This window comes from Equus caballus, chromosome 10, assembly GCF_041296265.1.
Source record: "Equus caballus isolate H_3958 breed thoroughbred chromosome 10, TB-T2T, whole genome shotgun sequence".
NCBI lineage: Eukaryota > Metazoa > Chordata > Mammalia > Perissodactyla > Equidae > Equus > Equus caballus.
In genome coordinates this window covers 54,014,112-54,028,010 of record NC_091693.1, presented here as the reverse complement: position 1 = coordinate 54,028,010, position 13,899 = coordinate 54,014,112, and positions in this window count along the sequence as shown.

Sequence of the window (13,899 nt, the reverse complement as noted above, 5' to 3'; positions counted from 1 at the left end):
GAGCAGTGCCATGTCCATGTCCAGGATTCGAACCAACGAAACACTGGGCTGCATGCAGCGGAGTGCACGAACTTAACCACTCGGCCATGGGGCCAGCCCCTTGACCTTAAATTTTTAAAATGAGTTTCTGTAATTTCTCATTATTAATATGTATTATAAATTTTTGTTAGATACTTTTAATGAGTTTAGTAAGTTTGCTTTTATAATATCTATTAATGTACTAAATGGCAATGAGCATGTTCTAACGTTAAACTTTATAATCCTGGGATAAATTGAAAGAGGTCATGATTCAATTTTGTTCAATGTTATAAATTAAGAAATTACAAAACAAAACATGAAATAAGCTTTATAGTTAAGGTAAGCACAGGAAAAAGCTTAAAAAACACATTTTGACAACACAAAATCATTATGTGGCATGTTTAAAATGAGAAAGATATAAAAGAAAATAACTCAATAGAAAACAGATTGAATGTATTAAATGTAAGATATGACAAACATAAGAAATGGATAAATAGCACTTCTATAAATATATATACACATATATATATCTGTATTATCATATATAGTCAATGGCTACGTATATATGTGTGTGCATATGTATGTGTGTGTGTACATATATATACGTATATATTATATTCATGCACTAAGATTTAAAACTCAGAGTATGACTGAGCCAGCTGTGATGGCCTAATGGTTAAAGTTCAGTGTACTCTGCTTCAGCAGTCCGGGTTCAGTTCCCAGGTGCAGGACTATGACACTCTTCTGTCTGTAGCCATGCTGTGGTGGTGGCTCACATAGAAAAATAGGACTTATAACTAATGGTGTACAATTGTGTACTGAGGTTTTGGGGAGGAAAAAAAAAAGAAAGGAAGATTTGTAAAAGATGTTAGCTCAGGGCAAATCTTTCCCAGAATAGAAAAAAAAAACCTCAGTGTATGAGTTCAACAGCACATAATGAAGAAGTGAAATGAGAACTGGTGAAGTGGCCATTAAATCTGAAGAATTAACCTAAAATGGTGGAAAATATAAAAAGAAACAAAAGCAAAAGACATGAAAAAGCAGTGCAGATTTTTGGCATATCAATTTAGAGTTCTAGAAGGTGAAAAGCAAGTGAATTAGAGAGAGAAAATATTCAAAAAATAAATGGTAAGAATTTTACAGAATGAGGAAGTTTTCAGATATGAGGAGCAGGACGAACTACTAACAATGAAAAAAAAAACCAAAAAACAAAAAATACTAACCCAGACATTCTGTAGTACAAAGTCAAAGTGCCAAAACCCACAAGAAATTCTTAAAGGCAGATTTTCAGATAAATGAGATTTTATAAAAAGTAATTAAATTTTAGAGAAAGAGCAACTTTTAACAGCAAAAATTAGAAGCCAAAGTCAATGGAATTATATCTTCTAAGCTATTAGACAAAATAATTGTCAACCTAGAATTGAATACCCTGCTAAATTATCATTCAAGTTTGAGAGCTGTATAAAAGCATTTCCAGAAAATAAAAACTTGAGGGGGCTTAAAATCAATACATATTTACTAAAGGAAATTCTAAGGATGTACTGAGAATGAAATAAAATTAATTAAAAAAAAAGTTTGGACATACAAGAAGGAAAGATGAGCAACTCTATTGGTAAATAGGCACAGAAATCTAAAGTAATACTGATTTGTAAGCCAATAGTAATGGGGTTTGGAGTTTCAAAACAACACAGAATGAACCTATTGGATTGGTTTGACATGTGAGATGTAAAAGTTTTACTTCAAGGTGAATCTTACAAAGATGTTTGTTGGGGAACAAAGAAGATAAAATCAATACATTTGACTTTAAGTTAGCCTGACTTTAAAAGTTTAAGTCACTAAAATAACAGAATTAGAGAAAATATTTTCCAAACCCGCAAAGTGAAAGTGGCCTGAAAATATTCAAAGAACATCAAGAACTACCGGGCTGCTCTCCAAAGTGGCTGCACATTATACATTCCCTTCAGCAATGTGTGAAGGTGCCAGTTTCTCTGCAACCTAGCCAATGCTTGTTACTCTCTGTCTTTTTGATTACATCCATCCTAGTGCGTGTGAAGTGGTGTCTCATTGTGGTTTGATTTGCATTTCCCTTGTGGCTAACTATGTTGAGCATCTTTTCACGTGCTTATTGTCATTTGTGTAGCTTATTCAAGAAACATTGATTCGGATCTTTTGCCCATTTTTAAATTTGTTTTTTTTTAGTAATGGAATAATAATTTATTATTATTATTGTTATTATTATTATTATTATTATTGTGTGTGTGAGGAAGATTCACCCTGAGTTAACATCTGTTGCCAATCTTCCTCTTTTTTCTTTTTCTCCCCAATGCCCCTGTTCAAGTTGTATACCCTAGTTGTAAGTCATTTCAGTTCTTCTATCTGGGATGCCACCAGAGCATGGCTTGATGAGGGGTGCTAGGTTTGTGCCCAGGATCCAAACCAGCGAACCCTGGGCTGCCCAAGTGGAATGAGCAAACTTAACTACTTGGCCACGGGACAAACCCCAGGAATCATAACAGTATAATTATTGTAAGAGTTCTTTATATTTTCAAGATATAAGTCCCTTATCAGATATATGATTTTGAATATTTTTCTCCCATTTTTCAGGAGAAATTAAAATATTCTTCCCCACAAAAATTTGTGCATGAGTATTTATAGAAGTATTATTCAAAACTGAAAATGACTCAATGTCCATCTAACAGATGGATAAATAAATTTGTTATATCCGTACAATGGAATACTATTCAATAATAAGGAATAAAGTACTGATATGGTACAACATGGATAAACCTTTAAAACATGATGCAAAGTCAGACAAATCACATGTTGTGTGATAGCATAATTCCATTTACATGAAATGCCCAGAATAGGCAGATCTATAGAGCAGAAACTATATTAGTAGTTGCCTAGAGGTGGAGTTGCAGGTTGGGGGATTGGGAAGTGACCACTAAAGCCTATAGAGTTTCTTTCTGTGGTGATGAAAATATCCTAAAATTGATTGTGGCAATAGTTACATAATTTTGTGGATACACTAAAAATCATTGATTGTACCCTTGAAATGGGCATGTTGTATCATATGTAAATATATCTCAATAGAGCTGTTACCAAAAAAAGTCAAGAAAACAGATGAATATGAATATAACAAAGAAAGACAGGAAGAAATACAAAATATTGTGAAAGAATAAATCAATCTAAATAAATTATACTTTAAAACAAATAAAAATTGCCTAAACTTGCCCTCTAAAAATATATAATTGTAATATTGCTTGAATATCTACTATAGAGCTGTAATCTGCTTACATTTAGAAGCAAGGTTACATCCAAACTGAAAGTATTAAAATTAAATGAAGAGGTGTACACATCAGAAAAATAATAGAAACAACAATAAGTGCATATGTGTCTATATTACCATGAGACAAAATATTTCAGGTAAAGAGAGTTGTATGAAAGAAACAATCCATAACAAAAATAGAACAGTCTAACTGATTTGCTTGTATATAAATACACACACACACATACATACACATTCACACATGCATACATATATATGATGATATTATGGGTCTAAATAAAATCTTTCAATTATATTAAGAATTTAAATAATCTGTTCAGTTACACATGGAGCATTTAACAAAGTGATGACATATTAGATCATAAAACAAATCTAAACACAGTTAAAAGAGCTGTTAGTATAATGAACATAGACTTTATATACTTGTTATACAAGGTAATTAAATGGGAAATCAAATTAAAAACAAAAAAATGAAAACTTTTACATCTGGAAATTTATTTGTTTATTTTTTATTTTATTCCAGTAACAGTGGATTTTAACATTATATGGCTTTCAGATGTATGTCATAATATATTTCGAATTCTGTGTAGATTACATCATGTTCACCACCCAAAGACTAATTACAATCCATCGCCACACACATGTGCCTAATCACCCCTTTTGCCTCCCCCTCCCCGCTTCCCCTATGGTAATCACCAATCCAATCTCTGTTGCTATGTGTGTGTTTGTTGTTTTTATCTTCTACTTATGAAAGAGATCATATGGTATTTGACTTTCTCCCTCTGACTTATTTCACTTCACATAATACCCTCAAGGTCCATCCATGTTGTCACAAATGGCCAGACTTCATCATTTCCTATGGCTGAGTAGTATTTCATCATGTATATATACCACATCTTCTTTATCCATTTGTCCCTCGATGGGCACCTAGGTTGCTTCCAAGTCTTGGCTATTGTGAATAATGCTGCAATGAACATGGGGGTTCATACATCTTTATGCCTTTGCTTTTTCAAGTTCTTTGGATAAATACCCAGCAGTGGGTTAGCTGGATCATATGGTAGATCTATTCTTAATCTTCTGAGCATACTCCATACTGCTTTCTGTAGTGGCTGCACCAGTTTGCACTCCCACCGGTAGTGTATGAGGGTTCCCTTCTCTCCACATTCTCTAACACTTGTTTCCTATCCTGTTAGCTCTAGCCATTCTGACAAGAGTGAGGTGATATCTCATTGTAGTTTTTATTTGCATTTCCCTGATAGCTAATGATGTTGAGCATCTTTTCATATGCCTGTTGGCCATCCATATATCTTCTTTGGAGAAACCGCTGTTCGGATCTTTTGCCCATTTTTTAATTGGGTTGTAGGTTTTTTTTGTTGTTGAGCTGTATGAGTTCTTTGTATATTTTGGATATTAACCTCTTATCCTATATATGGTTTGCAAATATTTTCTACCAATTGCTAGGTTGTCTTTTTGTTTTGTTGATGGTTTCCTTTGCTGTGCAGAAGATTTTTGGTTTGATGTAGCCCCATTTGTTCATTTTTTCTTTTGTTTTCCTTGCCCAGTCAGACATGGTGCTTGAAAATATGTTGCTAAGACCAATATCAAAGAGTGTACTGCCTATGTTTTTTTCTAGAAGTTTCATGGTTTTGTGTCTTATATTCAAGTCCTTAATCCATTTTGAGTTGATTTTTGTGCATGGTATAAGGTAATGGTCTACTTTCATTCTTCCACATGTGGCTATCCAGTTTTCCCAACACCATTTATTGAAGAGACTCTCCTTTCTCCATTGTATGCTCTTGGCTCCCTTGTTGAATATTAGCTGTTCATAAATGTGTGGGTTTATTTCCAGGATCTCGATTCTGTTCCATTGATCTGTGTGTCTGTTTTTGTGACAGTACCATACTCTTTTGGTTACTATGGCTTTGTAGTATATTTTGAAATCAGGGAGTGTGGTACCTCCAGCTTTGTTTTTTCTCAGGAATCCTTTGGCTATTCGGTATCTTTTGTTGTTCTATATAAATTTTAGGATTCTTTGTTCTATTCTATTCCTATGAAAAATTTTATTGGAAATTTGATAGGGAATGCCTTGAATCTATAGATTGCTTTAGGAAGTATGGACATTTTAACTATGTTAATTCTTCCAATCTAAGAGCATGGAATATCTTTGCATTTCTTTGTGTCTTCTTTGATTTCTTTCAACAATGCTTTATAGTTTTCAGTGTACAGATCTTTCACCTCTTTGATTAAGTTTAGTGCTAGGTATTTTATTCTTTTTGTTGAATTGTAAATGGGATTGTATTCTTAATTTTTCTTTCTGCTACTTCACTGTTAGTCTATAGAAACGCAACCGATTTTTGTATGTTGATTTTGTATCCTGCAACTTGACTGTATTCATTTATTATTTCTAAAAGTTTTTTAGTGGATTCTGTAGGGTTTTCTATATATAAAATCATGTCATCTTCAAAGAGTGACAGCTTCACTTCTTCTTTTCCACTGTGAATCCCTTTTATTTCTTTTTCATGCCTGATTGCTCTGGCTAGGACTTCCAATGCTATGTTAAGTAAGAGTGGTGAAAGTGGGCATCCTTGTCTAGTTCCTGTTCTTAAAGAGATAGCTTTCAGTTTTTCTCCATTGAGAATGATATTTGCTGTGAGCTTGTCATATATGGCCTTTATTATGTTGAGGTATTTTCCTTTTACACCCATTTTATTTAGAGTTTTTGTCATCAAATAGGTGTTGTATCTTTTCAAACGCTTTCTCTGTATCTATTGAGATGATCATGTGATTTTTATTCTTCATTTTGTTAATGTGGTGTATCACGTTGATAGATTTGCAGATGTTGAATCATCCCTGCATCTCTAGAATGAAACCCACTTGATCATGATGTATGACCTTTTTAATGTATTGTTGCATTCGATTTGCTAGTCTTTTGTTGAGGGTTTTTACATGGATGTTCAACAGTGATATTGGCCTGTAATTTTCTTTTTTTGTGTTGTCCTTATCTGCTTTTGGTATCAGGAAAATGTTGGCTTCGTAGAATGAGTTAGGAAGCCTCCCCTCCTCTTCAATTTTTTGGAAGAGTTTGAAAAGGATAGGTATTACGTTTTCTTTGAATTTTTGGTAGAATTCGCCAGGGAAGCCATCTGGTCCCAGACTTTTATTTTTTGGGAGGTTTTTGATTACTGTTTTGATCTCCTTACTGATGATTGGTCTACTCAAATTCTCTACTTCTTCTTGGTCCAGTTTGGGAAGGTTGTATGTTTCTAAAAATTTATCCATTTCTTCTAGATTATCGAATTTGTTGGCATACAGCTTTTCATAGTATTCTCTTATTATCTTTTGTATTTCTGGGATGTCCATTGTAATTTCTCCTCTTTCATTTCTGATTTTATTTATGTGAGCCTTATCTCTCTTTTTTTTTGGTGAGTCTAGCTAAGGGTTTGTCAATTTTGTTTATCTTTTCAAAGAACCAGCTCTTGATTTCATTAATTTTTCTATTGTTTTTTTTGGCTCTATTTCATTTATTTCTTCTCTGATTTTTATTACTTCCTTCCTTCTGCTGATATTGGTCTTTGTTTGTTCTTCTTATTCCAGTACACTTAGATGTGCTGTTAGATTGTTTATTTTGGATTTTTCTTCTTTGTTGAGGTAGGCCTGAATTGCTATAAATTTCCCTCTTAGAACCACTTGTGCTGTATCCCACAGATTTTGGCATGTCGTATTTTCATTTTCATTTGTCTCCAGGAATTTTTTTACTTCTCCTTTGATTTCTTCATTGTCCCAACTTTTGTTAGTAGCATTTTGTTTAATCTCAACATTTTTATTGCTTTTCTTATTTTCTTCCTATAGTTGATTTCTAGTTTCATACCTTTGTGGTCAGAAAAGATGCATGGTATTATTTTGATCTTCTTAAATTTATTGAGACTAGTTTTGTGGCCTAATATGTGATCAGTCCTGGAGAATGTTCCATGTGCATTTGAAAAGAATGTGTATTCTGAGGTTTTTGGATGGAATGTTCTATACATAGCCACTAAGTCCCTCTGGTCTAATGTGTCATTTAAGGTCAGTGTTTCCAGATTGATCTTCTTTTTGGATGATCTATCCATTGGTGTAAATGGAGTATTAAAGTCCCCAAATATTATTGTGTTACTGTCTATTTCTCCATTTATGTCTGCTAATAATTGCTTTATATATTTAGGTGCTCCTATGTTGGGTGCGTAGATATTTACAAGTGTTGTATTTTCTTGTTGGATTGTTCCCTTTATCATTATGTAGTGCCCTTCTTTATCTCTTGTTACAGTTTTTGTTTTAAAGTCTATTTTGTCTGATATAAGTATTGCTAACCCCACTTTCTTTTCTTTGCCATTTGCATGGAATATCTTTTTTCGTCCTTTCACTTTCAGTTTGTGAGTGTCTTTAGGTCTGAAGTCTGTCTCTTATAGGCAGCATATATATGAGTCTTAATTTTTTATCCAATTGGCCACCCTGTGCCTTTTGTTTGGAGCATTTATTCCATAGATATTTCAAGTAGCTATGATAAGTATGTATTTATTCCCATTTTCTTACTTTTTTTTCTGGATGTTTTAGTAGTTCTTCTCTGCTCCTTTCTTTTTCTCTTCCTCTATTCCTGTCTGGATCTATGGCTTTCTTTAGTAATGTGTTTGATTTCTTTTGTCTTACTTATTTGCTCTTATAGGTTTCTGATTTGTGATTACCATGATGATCCTATATAATATTCCATGCATATAACAGTCTATATTTAGTTGATAGACTCTTTAGCTTGACCTCTTTCTAAAAGCTCTACTTTTTCACTCCCCTTCTCCCACATTTTATGTTTTTGGAATCATATCTAATCCTGTGTTTTGTGTGTGTCTATCCATTACCCTCCTATCATTGAAATAGTTAATTTTAGTACTTTTGCATTTCAACCTTCATATTACCTTCACAGGTGGTTGATCTGCTACCTTTACTATATTTTTGCCTTTACCAGTGATTTTATTGACTGTTTTTTTGGAGGATTTCTTTTGATAATATTTTTATCCCTATTTGTGGGCATTGCTTTCCCACTTAAATAAGTCCCTTCAGCATTTCTAGTAGATCTGGTTTCTTGGTAATAAACTCCTTTAATTTTTGCTTGTCTGGGAAGCTCTTTATCTCTCCTTCCATTCTGAATGACAACATTTATGGATAGAGTATTCTTGGCTGTAGGTTTTTTCCTTTTAGCACTTTAGATATGTCATGCCATTCTCTTCTAACCTGTAGAGTTTCAGCTGAGAAGATCTCTGATAGCCTTATGGGCTTTCCTTTGTATGTCATTTGTTGCCTTTCTCTTGTTGCTTTTAGGATTCTCTCTTTATCTTTAATTTTGGACATTTTAATTATAATGTGTCTTGGTGTGGGCCTCTTTGGTTTTATCTTGTTTGGAGCTCTCTGTGCTTCCCATACTTGGATGTCTGTTTCCTTCCTTATGTTTGGAAATTTTTCAGCTATCATTTCTTCAAATAAATTTTCTGACCCTTTGTCTCCCTCTTCTCCTTCTGGGACACCTATGATATGAATGTTAGTGTACTTGATATTGTCCCAGAGTTCCCTTAGACTGTTCTCATTCTGTCTAATTCTTTTTTTCTGTTCATCTTGGGTGATTTCCCTAGTCTTTCATCTAGCTCACTGATCCATTCTTCTGTATCCTCTACTCTGCTATTGAGTCCCTCTAGTGAATGTTTCATTTCCAGTATTATATTCTTCATTTCTGATTGATTCTTTTTATATTTTCCAGTTCTTTGTTGACAAGCTCACTGTGCTCATCCCAATATCCGTGAGCATCCTTATGAGTCTTTTGAACTCTGTGTCAGGTAGGTCACTTATTTCTGTTTCATTTAGTCCTTTTTCTGGGGTTTTGTCCTGTTCCCTTGCTTGGCATGTATTCCTTTGTCCCCTCCTTATGTCTCTTTCTCTGTGCTTATATCTATGTATTAGCTAAGTCAGTAATGTCTCCTGATCTTGGAGAAGTGGCCTTATGTAAGTGATGCCTTTTGAGGCCCAGCAGTGTGCTTCCCTCTCATCACCAGTCCAAATGATCCAGGACTGACCCCTTTGTGGGCTACTTGTGCCCTTCTGCTGTGGCAGGGTTGCTCTTAATACAGGTACCCATGGAGTCTAGTCTTCCCTTGCCTGGCCAGCTGTTTGCAAATCTGGTTTGGGGAACCTCAGCACCATTGGCTACAAGGTCTAATAGCACACTCCTTTTCAGTTTTCCTGTTAATTGGGTAGGTACTCAATGTAGCTGGTTGCTAGGCTCAGGGGCTTACAGTTGCTATAGGTCTTAGGCCTACCAGGCTGCTGTCAGTTCTCTTAGGAGTACAGCTGTGTGGGGCAGCTTAGGCACTCAATTGTTTCAGGCTTTGGAAGGTGGGACTGATCCTTTTTATGGCTATTTGTGAAGCACAGGTCTTCTGCTGCTGATTAGCCTCACCCACCCCTAGGACCACACACCATCAACACAGTCCTGGTCCATGCACACTTCTCAACCCCCAGAGTGTACCCCGGCACCACACTGCAGAAGCCTCCACCTCTCCACCAATGCCCCCTACAGTTCACCTGGTCCTCAAACAGGCCCTGCCCCACAGAGGTGGACACACTTGCCTGCCTGTAGAGGATCGAGGCACCCAGTCAATGCAGGTCGAAAATTAGCCTGAGGGCTTGCTTTTAGGTGGGCTGGTCCCTAGGGCTGGCTGCCTGCCCTGGCTGAAGTGGATTAAATCTGGTCTCTAGTGGGTGTGGCAGACCCCTGGGCTAACAGGTGGGGGGAAGAATTTCAATGGTGTCTGCCTGCCGGGGTTGGGGGGTGGGGAGGCTGGAGGTGTCTGTGTCAGCATGCCTTGGACTAGGTTACCACAATGGGACCACCAATGTCTCAATCTCTGTAGAGGTCTCTCCTCTCACCACGATGCCCCTAGAGCCCAACAGATGACTCTCTTTTCTCCAAAGGACTGTCTGCCTTCTCTCTGATGATTTTAGGTTGCTGAGATGGGTGAGTTTGTGCCTGGGCCCTTTAAGGCCTAAATACTTTCAGCTTTCGACCATAGCTTTTCTTGGGGTATCCACGCTGCAGTTAATAGCCAGCGAAGCCAGATAGTAAAACCCTCATCTCAGTTGTGCTGAGTCTGAAGGACTCCAGGGACAGCTGCTTACCTTAGGGTGGCTCCTACCTGACTGGCTGAGAAGCTCCGCTGCTTCTGAAGGTGGCTTTTTTTCTCTCCAGCAGGAACTTCTGCCTCTTCTGCCTTAATCAGGACTGTCCCTTGTTGTGGGGATTCTTTTTATTCAGTTTTCACTTTTCTATCCAGGGTAATTTTTCCAAAAATAGTTGTAACCTGGTTGTGATCGTGGGAAGAGATGGGTTCAGAGTCTGCTTACACTGCCATCTCGATGAGATCTCCGACATATGGAAATTTACAAACACAACTTCTAAAGAAATCATGTGTCAAAAACACAAAGGATATAGAAAAATTCTTAAATACAATAATGAAATAATTCGTATATTCTTTGTATGATATACTCAAAGTGGTACTGACAGGAGAATTGATACCTTAAATTCCTAATGTAAATAAAAAGCTGAAATAACTGAGATAGGAATTCAAATCATGAAATTGGGTTAGAGGGATGATTAGTGAGAGTAAATTTGTAAAGAGTAAAAGGGGGGAATATTAAAGCACATAGGTTAATAAAATTGAATATACCAACAAAAATAACAAGAAAAGAGAGGCAAGCTTCAGCCAAGATTAGTCAGAGAGGGAACGGGCATCAGAGAAAACATATAAAAGTACTAGAAATGAATAAATAGATTTGGAATAGGTTTTTATGTTAGTAATATTGATACTTTTATTAAATGGACAATATAATAAAATACTATAATTTAAACAAATTAAAACAGAATATGGAATAAATCAAAAAACAATTGCATTATCTTGCATTCTTTTACTGATAAATTCTGTCAAATGTTCCATAATAGAAAATATCAAGCTATTTCATATGCTTTCAGAAAGCATTTTTTAAAAGGAGTAATGGCAACCTATTTCATGAAGCTTATAGGATCATGATATTAAAATCAGTCAAGGACATAGGAAATTACATCACAAATAATTATCACAATTATAAAAACAAAAGTTTGAAATAAAACTTTAGCAAATTAAAAACAGGAATGCATAAAAACATATTAGTGACAAACTGTCAAATTGAGGTTTATCTGCATTGCAGGAACAATTCGAAATTAGAACATCATCTAATGTAATTCAGCATAATGACAGATGAAGGAGAAAAATGATAAAGATAATTGCAATATACTCAAAACAACTTTTGATAAAATTCAGTATTATTTCATAATTTTAAAAAACCTCTTGCAAAATAGAAATATGAGAGAATATTAAGAACATTTCCTTTCAAAGCGACAAGAAAAGCGTGCTCACTAACGTTTTTTCTACTCATCATTTTCTGCAGTTCCCAGCCACTGAAATCAAAAGAGGAAACAAATGAATAAAATTACAAATATTGGAAATAAACAAATAAGTCATAATATGAGGATAAAATGGTTTTCCTCAGAGATAATGCAAAGCAATCCAAAAATTATAAGTATTAAAAATTTATCAATATTGATAGAAAAATATTAATATGTTAGAGTAAATTATATTCTGAAACACAAACATCAAAGATATGGGTCTTTTAATTTTATAAAGAATATATAATTTAGAATGACATCAAACACAGATTCCTAGCAATAAATCTAACAATCTATATGCAAAACCTTTTAATATTTTGAATGAAAAAATATTGAAAACCGTGAAATAAATAGAGAAATAAATGATGTATTATTTATGTGGAATTAGTAAGAGGAAAAATAATGATATAGGAGAAAGGGACAATTTCTAGAGGTATGTCCTGGAATAATAGAGATCAGGAAGGATTGAAAACATAAGTCCAGAGACCAGCTTTATGTAAGAGCAGAGAGAGTGTATCCAGTTACAAAGTAGAAGGCAGGGTGTAAGGGCAGCACGCAGGTGGATGGTAGATGAGGTCCTGGGTACCTGAGATTGCATTAGTGATGTAAGTGAGATAGGAAGGAAAATCAAACCAAGAATGACTACGAGGGAGAAGGTGTTAAAGGTTTGAGAAAAAAGAAGCATGAAATCATTGTACTGGGGAATGGGAGGATGAATGGGATATACAAATATAGTGTAATTAACAGATAGCTCTTTGAGGCTCTTTTGATTAGTAGTCATGAAATTAAAGTGAGACATAGCAGCATGTCTTTCCATTTTTTCTAGAACAGATTAAGATGCATGGTTTTAGGCAGAGTACAGGCAAAGAGTTGAATTTAGCCAGGATAGGATATTGCCAAGATCGTCTGAAGAGTGTGGAGAGAAGCACCAGATACTCGACAGCTTAAACAATGACAGACCAAGACAGGAAATGCAGAATACTGAGTACTACATGAATGGAAGGTAACAGGCAGGCAATCATTAGGAAAGGTGTGGTGACATGGGTTTTAGGGAGGAGAGAGTATCATTGATCTAGAAGTGTGGCAAGGAGGATCAAAAGAGGCCACTACCCAACCTCCAGGCTAGGGGAATGGAGGGTGAGAAAGTAGAAATATCCACTACCTACAAGGATTGTAGGCAGGCAGTGTCCTCAGCCGAGAGGGAAGGTAAAGGAATGACCAGAGCAAAGTTTGACTATTTGGAGGATTTAGATAATGACTGAGTATGTGTTTCCAAAAGTACAGGAGGTACATTTCAGGAGTTACAGAGAGGTAGAAAAGTGAGTTAGAATAGAGGATATAAAAGCTTACAGGGATGAGATTCCAGGAGATGGGGTGTGCTGACAGTCCCGGCTTACCTTGTGGTGTTGGATTTAAAAATGAATATAGGACATAATTAAGTTGGTTTCAATTGTCTTAAAACTTAGGCAAATGCTTTTTAAAAAATTCTATTCGTCAAGGAATATTGGTTGCTTCTTTTGCCAATCAGCCGTGAATTTTCAAAGTTTTAAAAAGTTTAAAAAGAATTTTAAATATTCTTTTTTGGGAGAGTTTCTTAGAACATCTAATATATCTCAAGTAAAGAATCCTAATGAGATATTTATTTCAAAAAGATTCAATAGCAATTGCGGCTGCTTTATTATGGCAGACATTACGTTATTTGCTGTACCTGAATTTTCAAGGACCTTACCACCATCTGAGGACACACTAGGGTAATGCTCAGGCAGGACTGTATTGTTAGTGATGGAGTTTGCTTGCTCACCTACCCTCTAACAGAAAGTGGTAGTCAGTTACCAGTATCCCGAAAATGTACAGGAACAAGCGCATCTCTTGGTGGTTGTTTGTCTTCCCTATTAAATTTTTTTTTCTATTTTCTTTGATCAGCCAGAAAAGAAAGAGTGACCATGGAATCTATCAGAATAACCAAGGAGACAGGGAGGCTTAATGTCACCTGCTGAAAAATGATTTGGTCAGGAAGAAGCATTCTGATTAGCTTTTAGTGTTTCCTGTGGCATGAGTAATGCCTTTATGAGAACAGAGGCTGCAGGATTATTATTGT